Below are 13,997 nucleotides of genomic sequence, written 5' to 3' on the forward strand. Positions count from 1 at the left end.
TAGAATGTTCCACAGATTTACAATTCTCGCAGTAAAGAAGCTTTGATGGTTCTGGAGACTGAACTTTTTTTTCTCTAGTCAGAAGCAGTGCCCCCTCGAGAGTGTCTTACATGGAACAGCTTTGCACCATATTTTCTGTATGGCCCATTTATATATTTGTTTAGGTTAATCATGTCCCCGCTTAGATGCCTCTAAATACATTTTATAATTTCACTCTTTCTTCATAACTAAGACCCTCCATTCTCCTTATCAGTTTAGTTGTTCTTCTTTACACTTTTTCTAGCTGCTCATGATCTTTTTGTTTGTGAATTAATGTTTTGCAGATTATTATTACAGAATCCATAGAATTGTATGGGTCAAATACCTCCTTGCATCTACACTTTTATATGGAGGCATACAAGAGTTTTTTCCTCATATTTGCATGAATTCATACAAAAAATTGTGACATCATAGAAGCAACATATGGTGTCCATAATATAGGACTCTATGGGACTGAATCATTTTATTTGCATCAGAAAGAACTTTTTGTCAGCATTAGTAGACATCTGTGTTAGGCCTCATGCACACGACCGTTGTGTGCACCCGTGGCCGTTGTGCCGTTTTCCGTTTTTTTCTGCGGCTCCATTGACTTTCAATGGGGCCGTAGAAAACTCGGCTTGTGCACCGTTTTTACACCGCGCCCGTGACCCGTGTTTCGAGGCCGTGAAAAAAATATAACCTGTCCTATTTTTTTCACGGCCAACGGTTCACATTCAAGTCAATGGGTCCGTGAAAGAACACGGATGCACACAAGATTGGCATCCGTGTCCGTGATCCGTGGCCGTAGGTTGCTTTCATACAGACGGATCCGAAGATCCGTCTGCATAAAAGCTTTTTCTGATCTAAGTTTTCACTTCGTGAAAACTCATTTCCGACAGTATATTCTAACACAGAAGCGTTCCCATGGTGATGGGGACGCTTCTAGTTAGAATACACTGCAAACTTGGTACAAGACTGCCCCCTGCTGCCTGGCACCACCCGATCTCTTACAGGGGGATATGATAGCACAATTAACCTCTTCAGGTGCGGCACCTAAAGAGGTTAATTGTACTATCATATTCTCCTGTAAGAGATCAGGGCTGCCAGGCAGCAGGGGGCAGACCCCCCCCCTCCCCAGTTTGAATATCGTTGGTGGCACAGTGTGTGCCCATCGCCCCCTCCCCCTTCCTCCCTCTATAGTTAAAAATCGTTGGTGGCACAGTGTGTGCCCATCGCCCCCTCCCCTTCCTCCCTCTATAGTTAAAAATCATTGGTGGCACAGTGTGTGCCCATCGCCCCCCTCCATCTCCCCCCCCCATCATTGGTGGCAGCGGAGTTCCGATCGGAGTCCCAGTTTAATCGCTGGGGCTCCGATCGGTAACCATGGCAACCAGGAAGCTACTGCAGCCCTGGTTGCCATGGTTACTTAGCAATAGTACAATAGTAGAAGATTCATACTTACCTGCTTGCTGCTGCGATGTCTGTGACCGGCCGGGAGCTCCTCCTACTGGTAAGTGACAGTTCTTTAGCAATGCACCGCACAGACCTTTCACTTACCAGTAGGTGGAGCTCCCGGCCGGTCACAGACATCGCAGCAGCAGGCAGGTAAGTATGAATCTTCTACAATTGTACTATTGCTAAGTAACCATGGCAACCAGGGATGCAGTAGCTTCCTGGTTGCCATGGTTACCGATCGGAGCCCCAGCGATTAAACTGGGACTCCGATCGGAACTCCGCTGCCACCAATGATGGGGGGGCGGGAGATGGAGGGGGGCGATGGGCACACACTGTGCCACCAACGATTTTTAACTATAGAGGGAGGAAGGGGGGGGGGGGCGATGGGCACACACTGTGCCACCAACGATATTCAAACTGGGGAGGGGGGGGTCTGCCCCCTGCTGCCTGGCAGCCCTGATCTCTTACAGGAGAATATGATAGTACAATTAACCCCTTTAGGTGCCGCACCTGAAGAGGTTAATTGTGCTATCATATCCCCCTGTAAGAGATCGGGTGGTGCCAGGCAGCAGGGGGCAGTCTTGTACCAAGTTTGCAGTGTATTCTAACCTGAAGCGTCCCCATCACCATGGGAACGCCTCTGTGTTAGAATATACTGTCGGAAATGAGTTTCACGAAGTAGCTCATATCCGACAGTATATTCTAACGTAGAGGCGTTCCCATGGTGATGGGGACGCTTCAAGTTATGTTCGGGTGTCCGCCTGGCCGTGCGGAGGCAAGCGGATCCGTCCAGACTTATAATGTAAGTCAATGGGGACGGATCCGTTTGAAGATGACACACTGTGGCTCAATTTTCAAACGGATCCGTCCCCATTGACTTGCATTGTAATTCAGGACGGATCCGTTTGGCTCCGCACGGCCAGGCGGACGCCAAAACGACTTTTTTTTCATGTCCGTGGATCCTCCAAAAATCAAGGAAGACCCACGGACGAAAAAACGGTCACGGATCACGGACCCACGGACCCCGTTTTTTCGGACCGTGAAAAAAAACTGTCGTGTGCATGAGGCCTAAGAGTTAGGGCTTGTTCACATGACCGCGTGAAGCCCGTTCTGTGGACCGCAAATTGCGGTCCACAATGCACAGGCACCGTCCGTGGAGCAGTCGCATGGGGATCACAGACCCATTTACTTGAATGGGTCTGCGATCCTTCCGTTACGCAAAAAGATAGAGCAAGTTCTATCTTTTTGCGGTGTGGAGGCACGGAACCCCAGAAAGCACTCCGTAGTGCTTCTGTAGTGTTCCGTTCCGTGCTTCTGTTCTGCACCGTTCTGCATCTCCAGATTTGCAAACCCATTGAAGTGAATGGGTCTGCATCTGTGATGCGGAATGCACACGGAATGGTGCCCGCGTATTGCAGATCCGCAAATGCAGTCTGCAATATTGCAACGGGCAGCACACGTTCGTGTGAACGAGCCCTTAAAGGGAGTCTGTCACCAGGAAATTCACTGTTAAAACAGGCACAGCCTTATAAGGCTAAGTCAGCTTGAAGACTATTCTCAGAATAAGCCATTAATATCAGATCGGTGGGGGTCCAACTTCCAGCACCCCACCGATGAACTGTTTGAATGGGTTGTGGCTCTCATGTGATTGCTGCTTCCTCTTTGAAATTACCTGCAAGTCATCTCCTTTGTAGTAGTAGAGCAGTGTATTTACAACTGCTATATCCCATTCAAGTGCACCCTTGCTTCCTTGCCTTCCTCTGCCAACCCCTTCTTCTCCTTCTTGATTGACAGAGCCAGGTGAGATGACTATGCAGGAAGCTGGCACTGTCAATCAATGAGGAGAGGGAGGTGGTGGTAGAGGAAGGTGGAGGAGCAAGGGTGCCAGAGTAACTTCTTGGGCCCAACCTCAGTGCATGACTAATGTAAAACATGAAAATCAGACATCATATAGTACATGACAACCTCTTTCTAACAAATCTAGAACCAGCCCTGTACCTCACATGGATCCAGAGATCTCCCCATTCAATGCTCTGCTAGATGGATATCAAGAAGGCAGCTCAAAGGAAGTGTCTTTTCTGCTGCAGCTAAGGGGGCATGCCCATGCTCTCCCTATCCCAGCTCAGGAGCCAGTTGAAGGATGAAACTGAGCATGTGCGGCCTTCTCAGTGAGCAGGTCAAAGAAATAAGGAAAAAAACAAACAGCAGGTGGCGCTATATAGATACATTTTATTGAATAGCTCAGTGGCTATGCAAATTTTTTAATTAAATGCAATTACAAAAAGTATTCAGATCCAGGTGCTGGTTTGAAAACTGTAGAATATTTTTCAAGGGACAACCCCTCTAACATGCTCATCTGCATTAGTATTAACAGTACTTTTTCTCCAGAATGAAACAATGGATCCTGTAGTGCAGCGAACCGGACTGCAGGGGCAACACGTGAGGTGACGGTGGGCCGATTGGGGTAGTAGTTGTTTGTATTCACAGTTAGCAGAGCCTCCCTGGGCCGGTGTGCAGTGATGGGGAAGACAGCACTAGATACTCTGGGGCACTCTCTAGTACAGGTATCACCAGCCAGATGGTAGTCGAGGTGCCCTTGATGGTGTAAGTGTTTAGGGTGCGTTTGAGGCTGGGACCCCAGTTGTCCATGATGCCAGCACTGTTATGTGCAAAGATTGGTGGTGGAACAGATGGGGAGTCAGTTATAGTAAAACAGTTAAACTCTACTTGAGCAATTCTTTATCTTCAGGTAGTCAGTACAGTTCATCGGTATGGTAAAGCAATTATATAAATATTGGTTTAACTGTATTCCTAGTAACAGGCTTGGCAATTGCAATTTGAGGAGTTTTCCTGTCTATTCTTTGTCCACACTCTAGCACTCAGGTACTGAATATAATAAACTCTTACTGGTCATTAGCAATCCACAGGGTGGATCCCTAATGGTAGGCATCAGTCTTCTGCTCCATTCTTTGGAAAGGATACTCACTGAAGAATTACGGTCCATAGTGGCAAAGGAAAATTTTGCGCATTAATCATCCGACTGTGTTCAGGTACTTTTAGGTTCCTCCTGGTTACTGTTGCTTGTGAAGTCCATTGACTAATTTAGCTCTAACCTCCACTAGACTTTCTCTATACCAGACGTAGACTCACTGGTCTGTGCTATACTGCTGTACTACGGTTCCTGTTCTTGGTGCTCCTTTGGCTTGGCCAGAGCCAAGAGGCTGAAATGGCAGCTACATGGTGGACTAGACTTGTACTGCTCCTAACTACTCTGCACTCCACTCTTCTCTACCACTAAGGCCTCATGCACTCTACCGTTGTGTGTGTTGCGGTCCGCAAATTGTGGATCCGCAAAACACGGGTGGCGTCCATGTGCGTTCCGCAAATTGCGGAATGGCATGGACAGCCATTAATATTACTGCCTATTCTTCTCTGCAAAGCGCAGACAGGAATAGGACAGGTTATATTTTTTTTGCGGACCATGGAATGGAGCAACGGATGCGGACAGCTCACGGAGTGCTGTCTGCATCTTTTGCGGCCCCATTGAAGTGAATGGGTCTGCATCCGAGCAGCCAAAACTGCGGCTCGGATGCGGACCAAAACAACGGCCGCGTGCATGAGGCCTAACACACACTTAATTAGCAAACCCCAGTCTATATAAGTGATGCCAGCACCACCTAGGGGCGAATAGATGAAATTATCTCTCCCAGCCTGTTAATAGGAATTGCAGATAAATAGAGAAATACAGTTAATAAACATATACAAAAGTTTGAAGTGCCTACGACCTGAGTGGGACACTGCATTAGTCCTACAAGGCATTGTGTCTGGTGACAGACTCCCTTTAAATCTAGTAACGAGGTCTAGTAATGATGACACCCCTAATGTCACTGGAACACAACTGTATCTGCTACTCGAAACAGCTGACGTGTCACACGCAAGAGGCCACTGGTTGAGGAACACTTTCACGACAAGTGTCATATTTACTAAAGTGAAACAGCAGATACACATACAGGGAGTGCAGAATTATTAGGCAAATGAGTATTTTGACCACATCATCCTCTTTATGCATGTTGTCTTACTCCAAGCTGTATAGGCTCGAAAGCCTACTACCAATTAAGCATATAGGTGATGTGCATCTCTGTAATGAGAAGGGGTGTGGTCTAATGACATCAACACCCTATATCAGGTGTGCATAATTATTAGGTAACTTCCTTTCCTTTGGCAAAATGGGTCAAAAGAAGGACTTGACAGGCTCAGAAAAGTCAAAAATAGTGAGATATCTTGCAGAGGGATGCAGCACTCTTAAAATTGCAAAGCTTCTGAAGCGTGATCATCGAACAATCAAGCGTTTCATTCAAAATAGTCAACAGGGTCGCAAGAAGCGTGTGGAAAAACCAAGGCGCAAAATAACTGCCCATGAACTGAGAAAAGTCAAGCGTGCAGCTGCCAAGATGCCACTTGCCACCAGTTTGGCCATATTTCAGAGCTGCAACATCACTGGAGTGCCCAAAAGCACAAGGTGTGCAATACTCAGAGACATGGCCAAGGTAAGAAAGGCTGAAAGACGACCACCACTGAACAAGACACACAAGCTGAAACGTCAAGACTGGGCCAAGAAATATCTCAAGACTGATTTTTCTAAGGTTTTATGGACTGGTGAAATGAGAGTGAGTCTTGATGGGCCAGATGGATGGGCCCGTGGCTGGATTGGTAAAGGGCAGAGAGCTTCAGTCCGACTCAGATGCCAGCAAGGTGGAGGTGGAGTACTGGTTTGGGCTGGTATCATCAAAGATGAGCTTGTGGGGCCTTTTCGGGTTGAGGATGGAGTCAAGCTCAACTCCCAGTCCTACTGCCAGTTTCTGGAAGACACCTTCTTCAAGCAGTGGTACAGGAAGAAGTCTGCATCCTTCAAGAAAAACATGATTTTCATGCAGGACAATGCTCCATCACACGCGTCCAAGTACTCCACAGCGTGGCTGGCAAGAAAGGGTATAAAAGAAGAAAATCTAATGACATGGCCTCCTTGTTCACCTGATCTGAACCCCATTGAGAACCTGTGGTCCATCATCAAATGTGAGATTTACAAGGAGGGAAAACAGTACACCTCTCTGAACAGTGTCTGGGAGGCTGTGGTTGCTGCTGCATGCAATGTTGATGGTGAACAGATCAAAACACTGACAGAATCCATGGATGGCAGGCTTTTGAGTGTCCTTGCAAAGAAAGGTGGCTATATTGGTCACTGATTTGTTTTTGTTTTGTTTTTGAATGTCAGAAATGTATATTTGTGAATGTTGAGATGTTATATTGGTTTCACTGGTAAAAATAAATAATTGAAATGAGTATATATTTGTTTTTTGTTAAGTTGCCTAATAATTATGCACAGTAATAGTCACCTGCACACACAGATATCCCCCTAAATTAGCTAAAACTAAAAACAAACTAAAAACTACTTCCAAAAATATTCAGCTTTGATATTAATAAGTTTTTTGGGTTCATTGAGAACATGGTTGTTGTTCAATAATAAAATTAATCCTCAAAAATACAACTTGCCTAATAATTCTGCACTCCCTGTATATCCCCGTGTAATTTTACTGTTAACCCACATCAGAAATAGGACTGGTGTGTGATAGACAACTAGCAGCCTCTGCACACACAAAAACAGATCCATATTGACTTTCCAAACTGCTACAAACCAGTAAGCACATCTATCAGCCCTAATTGACGAACAGTGTTGTCCATTCGTAGCCTAAAAGGGAAGTCCAATTACAGAATGTCATTATTTATCATGTAAAAGCCTCAAGTAACAGTAATGTGACCATTAGTTATAGTGACCCCTGTAATTGCCACAGACTTAACATCTGCCAGTTGTGGGCTAGTCTGGAAGGCCTTAGAAATGTTCAGATTAAATGGGCTTTCCAGAGAAGTGCTTTATGAGCATGACTTGTCAATAGGACAAGTTATTCTTAAAGGGGTTGTCTGGGAATACATTATTTCTAACAGGCTGCTGTGAGAGGGAACATTGTAAAATGTACTAATAAAGAGACTTATATATTGATATCAACTGGCCCGGTTACTGACTCCATCATTTGCCAGCCACTGCACCTGCTCTCCTGCCTTGCAGCCAGACCAACACCTAATATCAAGGGAACTCCAACCACCACCAGGCAGGAGCACCAACACCAGTGTGCACCCTGAGGGAGTGCCCTTCAATCAATGCATAACTCTAGGAAGCCATAACCACTGCTGCATGCCATTTGCAGATATCGACCCACTGACTTGAATGGGTCCATGATCCGCAAGAGATGGTCAACACTGCAAAAAAATAGGACATGTTTTATTGTTTTGCAGCGGGGAGGCATGGTCCTAAAATCCCATAGAAGCACTTCGTAGTGCTCCCATGGACTTCCAATCCACTCTGTATCTTGAGGATTGCACACAGTCAATGTGTTCGTATCCGTGTTACACATGGCCAATAAACATATATTGCAGACCTGCTGCTTGTGGTCCACAATATGGGCATGGGGCACACACGCTCATGTGCATGAGCCCTAAGTCACAGACAGGCACCAGAGCACCGAAGGAATGGGTGGAAAATCAATTGGGGCCATCTGAGTCATGCAGCCTCAGCCAGACTGCAGAATGTAACTTCGTCTTTTGACCTCTTGCACTGCCAGAGACCATGCCTGAACCAGAGCCGTTGATTCCCAATGTGCCTGGGCCACCACCGACAGCTGATGGAACCAGTAACGTAATTTACATCAGCCCAGTTATCACCATTACCGCATGTGTCATACATGCTCCCCTGAAAGCTACACAAGCCACAGATGAGCCAGGCCTGGGAGGCCTATTACCATTCCTGCTTTCTGGCGGCATAGAGATCATCCATACCTACTTATTCCTACCAGTGGCTGTACCTATTGCTAGAGAGCATCAAAACTCAAACAAAGAGTTACCTGCTGGAGCTACAGCCATTGCTAGTGGAGCTAGCGTTGCAGAAACAATAACCACAGATCCTGAAACCACACCACTACTTGGCCCTCTGGAGCCAACTACTTCCATCCTCCTTTTCTCCCCTCCGCTTCACTGTCTTATGGCCACATCACAGCTAAATCCAGAGGTAGAGGTGACCGTGTCTATGCTGGGTCGAAGGAAACAAAACCTGACAAGGAGATGCAGACGCGGGAGCCAGTGCATAGTACTGGAACGGCAGGGAGCAGGTACGTTTGATCCTTTCAGCAGGGGAGGCACTTGTTAGAAATTATGTATTTCTGGACAACCCCTTAAAGGCTAGTTTCACACTAGCGACAAGGGACTCCGGCAGTCTGTTCCAGCAGGTGAACAGCTGTACTGTCGTATTTTTATTCCGGCCATGGCATGCACTGCTGTACTGCCGCCGGAACTCCGCCCCGCCCCTATTATAGTCGATGGGAACGGAGCGGCAGTGTGCTGCCGTGCTGCCGCCAGAACTCCGCCCCGCCGACATTATAGTCAATAAACTGCCGTGCTGCCACTGGAACTCCGCCCCACTCCCATTATAGTCAATGGGGACGGAGCGGCAGTCCGGGGGCATGCTTTCACCAGCGGCAGCACGGATCCGACAGACTGTTCACCTGCCGGAACAGCCTGCCGGAGTCCCTTGCCGCTAGTGTGAAACTAGCCTAAAGTGAACCTGTCAGATTGATCATGGTGCCTGCTCTGTAGGCAGCATGTTAGGTTTTATATTATTCTTCTTTCCCAATATGACATTGCATTGTCTGCACCCTCGGCTGCTTGTACTGCGCTCTCATTTGTAACAGTTTTACTCCTTAAGTGGTGCAAATAGAATAGAAAATATGCATTAGCGCATGTGTAAAGAACAGTTGCATAAAAAGTGAGGGATAAAATAAAGAATAGTGAAGACAGCTATGGATCTATTAGACCGGTTGTTTAAGCAAAAGTACCACCAGGAGGTTCAAACTCAGCGGAATATCCTGAAACAATAAACCCAGATGCTGATTTCATTTGTATGTTTAAGAAATACAATGTAGAGATACTTGACTACACATCCAGTACAGAAAACACCCTGGAGTGCTCCACACTAACTGACACAATAGGGGAGTCAGATGAATGCCAGACGAATCTGTTATGCAATTGTTATGTGCTCGTAGACTCAATGGCTGAAAGAACAGAAGTAAATTGCTGGTGGGATTTAGATTCTAAAGGGAGAACCAGAATGACAGCCTGCTTAGGAATGTGGGACTCATATTGCCCCCCAAAATAAAATGATAGCACTACGTTTATACTGCAACATGGCCACAAAACCATCTTCACTACGCTAACCTGTTTGGCGCTTGCTTTGGTGTCATATAGTTCAGTATCCCGCTAGGCCACTGCTAGTGGCTAAGGCTACTTTTACACTTGCGTTCGGGGTTCCGCTTGTGAGTTCCGTTTAAAGGCTCTCACAAGCGACCCCTAACGCATCCGTCCATCCCTAATGCATTCTGAGTGGATGCAGATCCGCTCAGAATGCATCAGTCTGGCAGAGTTCAGCCTCCGCTCAGCAGGCTTGCAGCGTTCGAGTGTCCGCCTGGCCGTGCAGAGCCAAACGGATCCGTCCAGACTTACAATGTAAGTCAATGGGGACAGATCCGTTTGAAGTTGACACAATATGGCTCAATTTCAAACGGATCCATCCCCCATTGACTTTCAATGTAAAGTCTGGACAGATCCGTCTGACTAACTTTGAGACTTAGAATTTTTTCTGAAATATAATGCAGACGGATCCGTTCTGAACGGATCCCATTGTCTGCAGTATAGGAGCGGATCCGTCTGTGCAGACACCAGACGGATCCGCTCCGAACACAAGTGTGAAAGTAGCCTAAAGTGGGTGGGTGGGGGGGTGATCTGTAGAAATTTATATGTGATGTATTCCTGATGTTCTGCACTGTGTTATAGTGTTATGCACTGGTTTATGCCGTCTGTATAGAAAATACTGTGTTACAATTTCAAATGTGAGCCAACCATTGGTTAATTCTGCCCCTGATATGCAATCTAGAAGTAGTGATGTCCCAAACTATTCGCCGGCGAACAGTTCCCGGCAAACATAGCTTGTTCGCGTTCGCCGCGGCGGGCGAAAATATGTGATGTTCGGTCTGCCCCCTATACATCATCATTGAGTAAACTTTGACCCTGTACTTCACAGTCAGCAGACACATTCCAGCCAATCAGCAGCAGAACATCCCTCCCAGACCCTCCCACCTCCTGGACAGCGATATAATCACATTTGCAAGCCTGTGTGTGTCAGGCCCACACAGACTGTACTGTGGCCACTGGCTAGGCCTCCACTCATACCGTTACACCCTCTGTGCAGACTCAGTCTAGGTAGGAACGGATTTCAGCATGGTCTGGATCGTGCTGCACTTGTTGGGGGTTGCACTCTCACTTCTTGTGACAGTATGGCAGCCGCTGCAATCTTATAAGCAGGACCACGTGTGTGATGGTGGCTCCATGTAGTCAGATCCACTAGCATCTGTTTTACTGTTCTGTCTTCATACACGTTCACACAGTGTGCAGTCTGACATTCAGTAAACTATTCCTGTCTTCCAAATAAGAGGACTGTTCTCTGTAGTCTAACTTGTTTATTGGCAAAACAGGAGTATTTGATGTGATCAATTGTGGTAAAACTATAAGAATACAAATAACATGTATAAGTATAAAGCATAACATGTATCAGCAGAAAGCATAGAACATCATGAATTATAACATTACATTAACATGCCCAAAATGGATGCCTGTACATAGGAATGCATGTCTAGCATCTAACAGTTACAACTAGTGATGAGTGGCAGGGGAAATATTCTAATTCGCGAATATTTTGTAGAGTATTCGTCATATATTCGCAAATTCGAGATTATATTCTTGATTGCAAAAATCGGCAATGTTATATTCACGTAATCTGCGCGAAATACAGGTGTGGGTCAACTATTCTACATTTTTCAAGCTGGTATAAGTTTCCTGAGACTGGAGAAAATGGTTGGCATGGCAGAACATTAGAATAGTTTTATGCCGATAGAGTGCTCCAATATGTTTGGGTTTGCAAATTTTCGGCAATAGTCAGGGGTTGCTAGAGATGTTGCTAAGCTGTGACAAAGCCTTCTCATTGGCCCACAAGCTAGAAGAAGGGAGGGATGATCACCTGATGTGTACTGTAGTAAAAAAACAAAACAAAAAAAACACTAATATTTGATTTTACGAATATATAGCGCTATATTCTAAATATTCGCAAATTCTCTAAGTGCCTATATTCGCGATTAAAATTCGCTATTCAAATATTTGCCCTCAACACTAGTTACAACCTCTTTCCCTAAGTAACACTTTTACAGTGAGGAACAGAAGTATTTGAACACCCTGCGATTTTGTAAGTTCTCCCACTTAGAAATCATGGAGGGGTCATGGAGGGGTCTGAAATTCACATTGTAGGTGCAATCCCACTCTGAGGGACAGAATAAAAAAAATAAGAAAATAAGAAAATCACATTGTATGATTTTTATTTGTCTTGCACTGCTGAACATAAGTATTTGAACACCAGAGAAAATCAGTGTTAATATTTGGTACAGAAGCCTTTGTTTGCAATTAGAGGTCAAACGTTTCCTGTAGTTCTTGACCAGGTTTGCACACACTGCAACAGGGATTTTGGCCCACTCCTCCACACAGATCTCCTCTAGATCTGTCAGGTTTTGTGACTTTTGCTGAGCAACATGGAGTTTGAGCTCCCTCCAAAGATGTTCTATTGGATTTAGGTCTTGAGACTGGCTAGGCCACTCCAGAACCTTATCCTGGCTGTGTGCTTCGGGTAATTGTCATGTTGGAAGACCCAGCCACGTCCTATCTTCAATTCTCTGACTGAGCGAATGGCCCCATTCATCCTCTCCTTAATACAGTGCAATCGTCCTGTCCCCCTTGCAAAAAAGCACCCTCAAAGCATGATGTTACCACCCCCATGCTTCACAGTAGGTATAGTGTTCTTGGGATATAACTCATCCTTCTTTTTCCTCCAAACACGACAAGTGAAGTTTAGACCAAAAAGTTCTACTTTGGTCTCATCTGACCACATGACTTTCTCCCATGCCTCCTCTGGATCATACAGATGGTCATTGGCAAACTCCAGACGGACCTGGACATGTGATGATTTGAGCAAGGGAATAGGATTTGAAACCATGACGGCGTAGTGTTCTACCAACAGTGACCTTTGAAACAGTGGTCCCAGCTCTCTTCATGTCATTGACCAGCTCCTACCTTGTAGTTCTGGGCTGATTCCTCATCTTTCTTATTATCAGTGATACCCCACGAGGTGAGATCTTGCATGGAGCCCCAGTCCGAGGGAGACTGACAGTCGTCTTTAGCCTCTTCCTTTTTTAACAATTGCTCCAACAGTTGATCATCTTACCCATGATAGTAGTTGGCGTCTGACTAACTGTGGGGTGGACAGGGGTTTTTAAACAGCTCAGACAGGTGCTACTAAGTTAGATTAATGAATGGAGTAGAGGTGAACTTTTTAAAGGCACAGTAACAGGTATTTGATAGCCAGAATTCTTGCTGTTTCTCAGTGGTTCAAATACTTATGTTCAGCAGTGTAAGACAAATAAATTCTTTCAAAATCATCAAAATCATGTGATTTCCAGATTTTTTTTTTTCATTCTGTCTCCCAGAGTGGGAATGCACCTACAATGTGAATTTCAGGGTGAGAACTTGCAAAATTGCAGGGTTTTCAAATACTTCTGTTCCTCACTGTATGTAAATCCCATTGCATTTGCTCTCTGTCTACATCTCCCTTTCGGTGACATGATATCCTGTTTGTTCTGTTCCTGTGTGCTTCTTCTTCTGCAGCAGACTTAGAGCTGGTGAGACCTCTAATATCCTCTGATATCCCCTAATGTCCTCTATATGTCTTTGCTCAAGGTAAACTCAATAAATTACCAAAGCATCTCCATTGTATTCTCCTCACTGGATTATCACATGCAACTGGTACCACGACCTAGGGTTATTAGTGAGTTCAGCTGTCTACCATTGCTTGTACAGAAATTACCACTCCCTCGGACTGGGGCTCCATGCAAGATCTCACCTCGTGGGGTATCACTGATAATAAGAAAGATGAGGAATCAGCCCAGGACTACAAGGTAGGAGCTGGTCAATGACATGAAGAGAGCTAGGACCACTGTTTCAAAGGTCACTGTTGGTAGAACACCATGCCGTCATGGTTTCAAATCCTATTCCCCTGCTCAAATCATCACATGTCCAGGTCCGTCTTAAGTTTCCCAATGACCATCTGTATGATCCAGAGGAGGCATGGGAGAAAGTCATGTGGTCAGATGAGACCAAAGTAGAACTTTTTGGTCTAAACTTCACTCGTCGTGTTTGGAGGAAAAAGAAGGATGAGTTGCATCCCATGAACACCATCTCTACTGTGAAGCATGGGGGTGGTAGCATCATGCTTTGAGGGGGTTTTTCTTCAAAGGGGACAGGATGATTGCACTGTGTTAAGGAGA

This window comes from Bufo gargarizans, chromosome 2 (assembly GCF_014858855.1).
Source record: "Bufo gargarizans isolate SCDJY-AF-19 chromosome 2, ASM1485885v1, whole genome shotgun sequence".
Taxonomy (NCBI): Eukaryota; Metazoa; Chordata; class Amphibia; order Anura; family Bufonidae; genus Bufo; species Bufo gargarizans.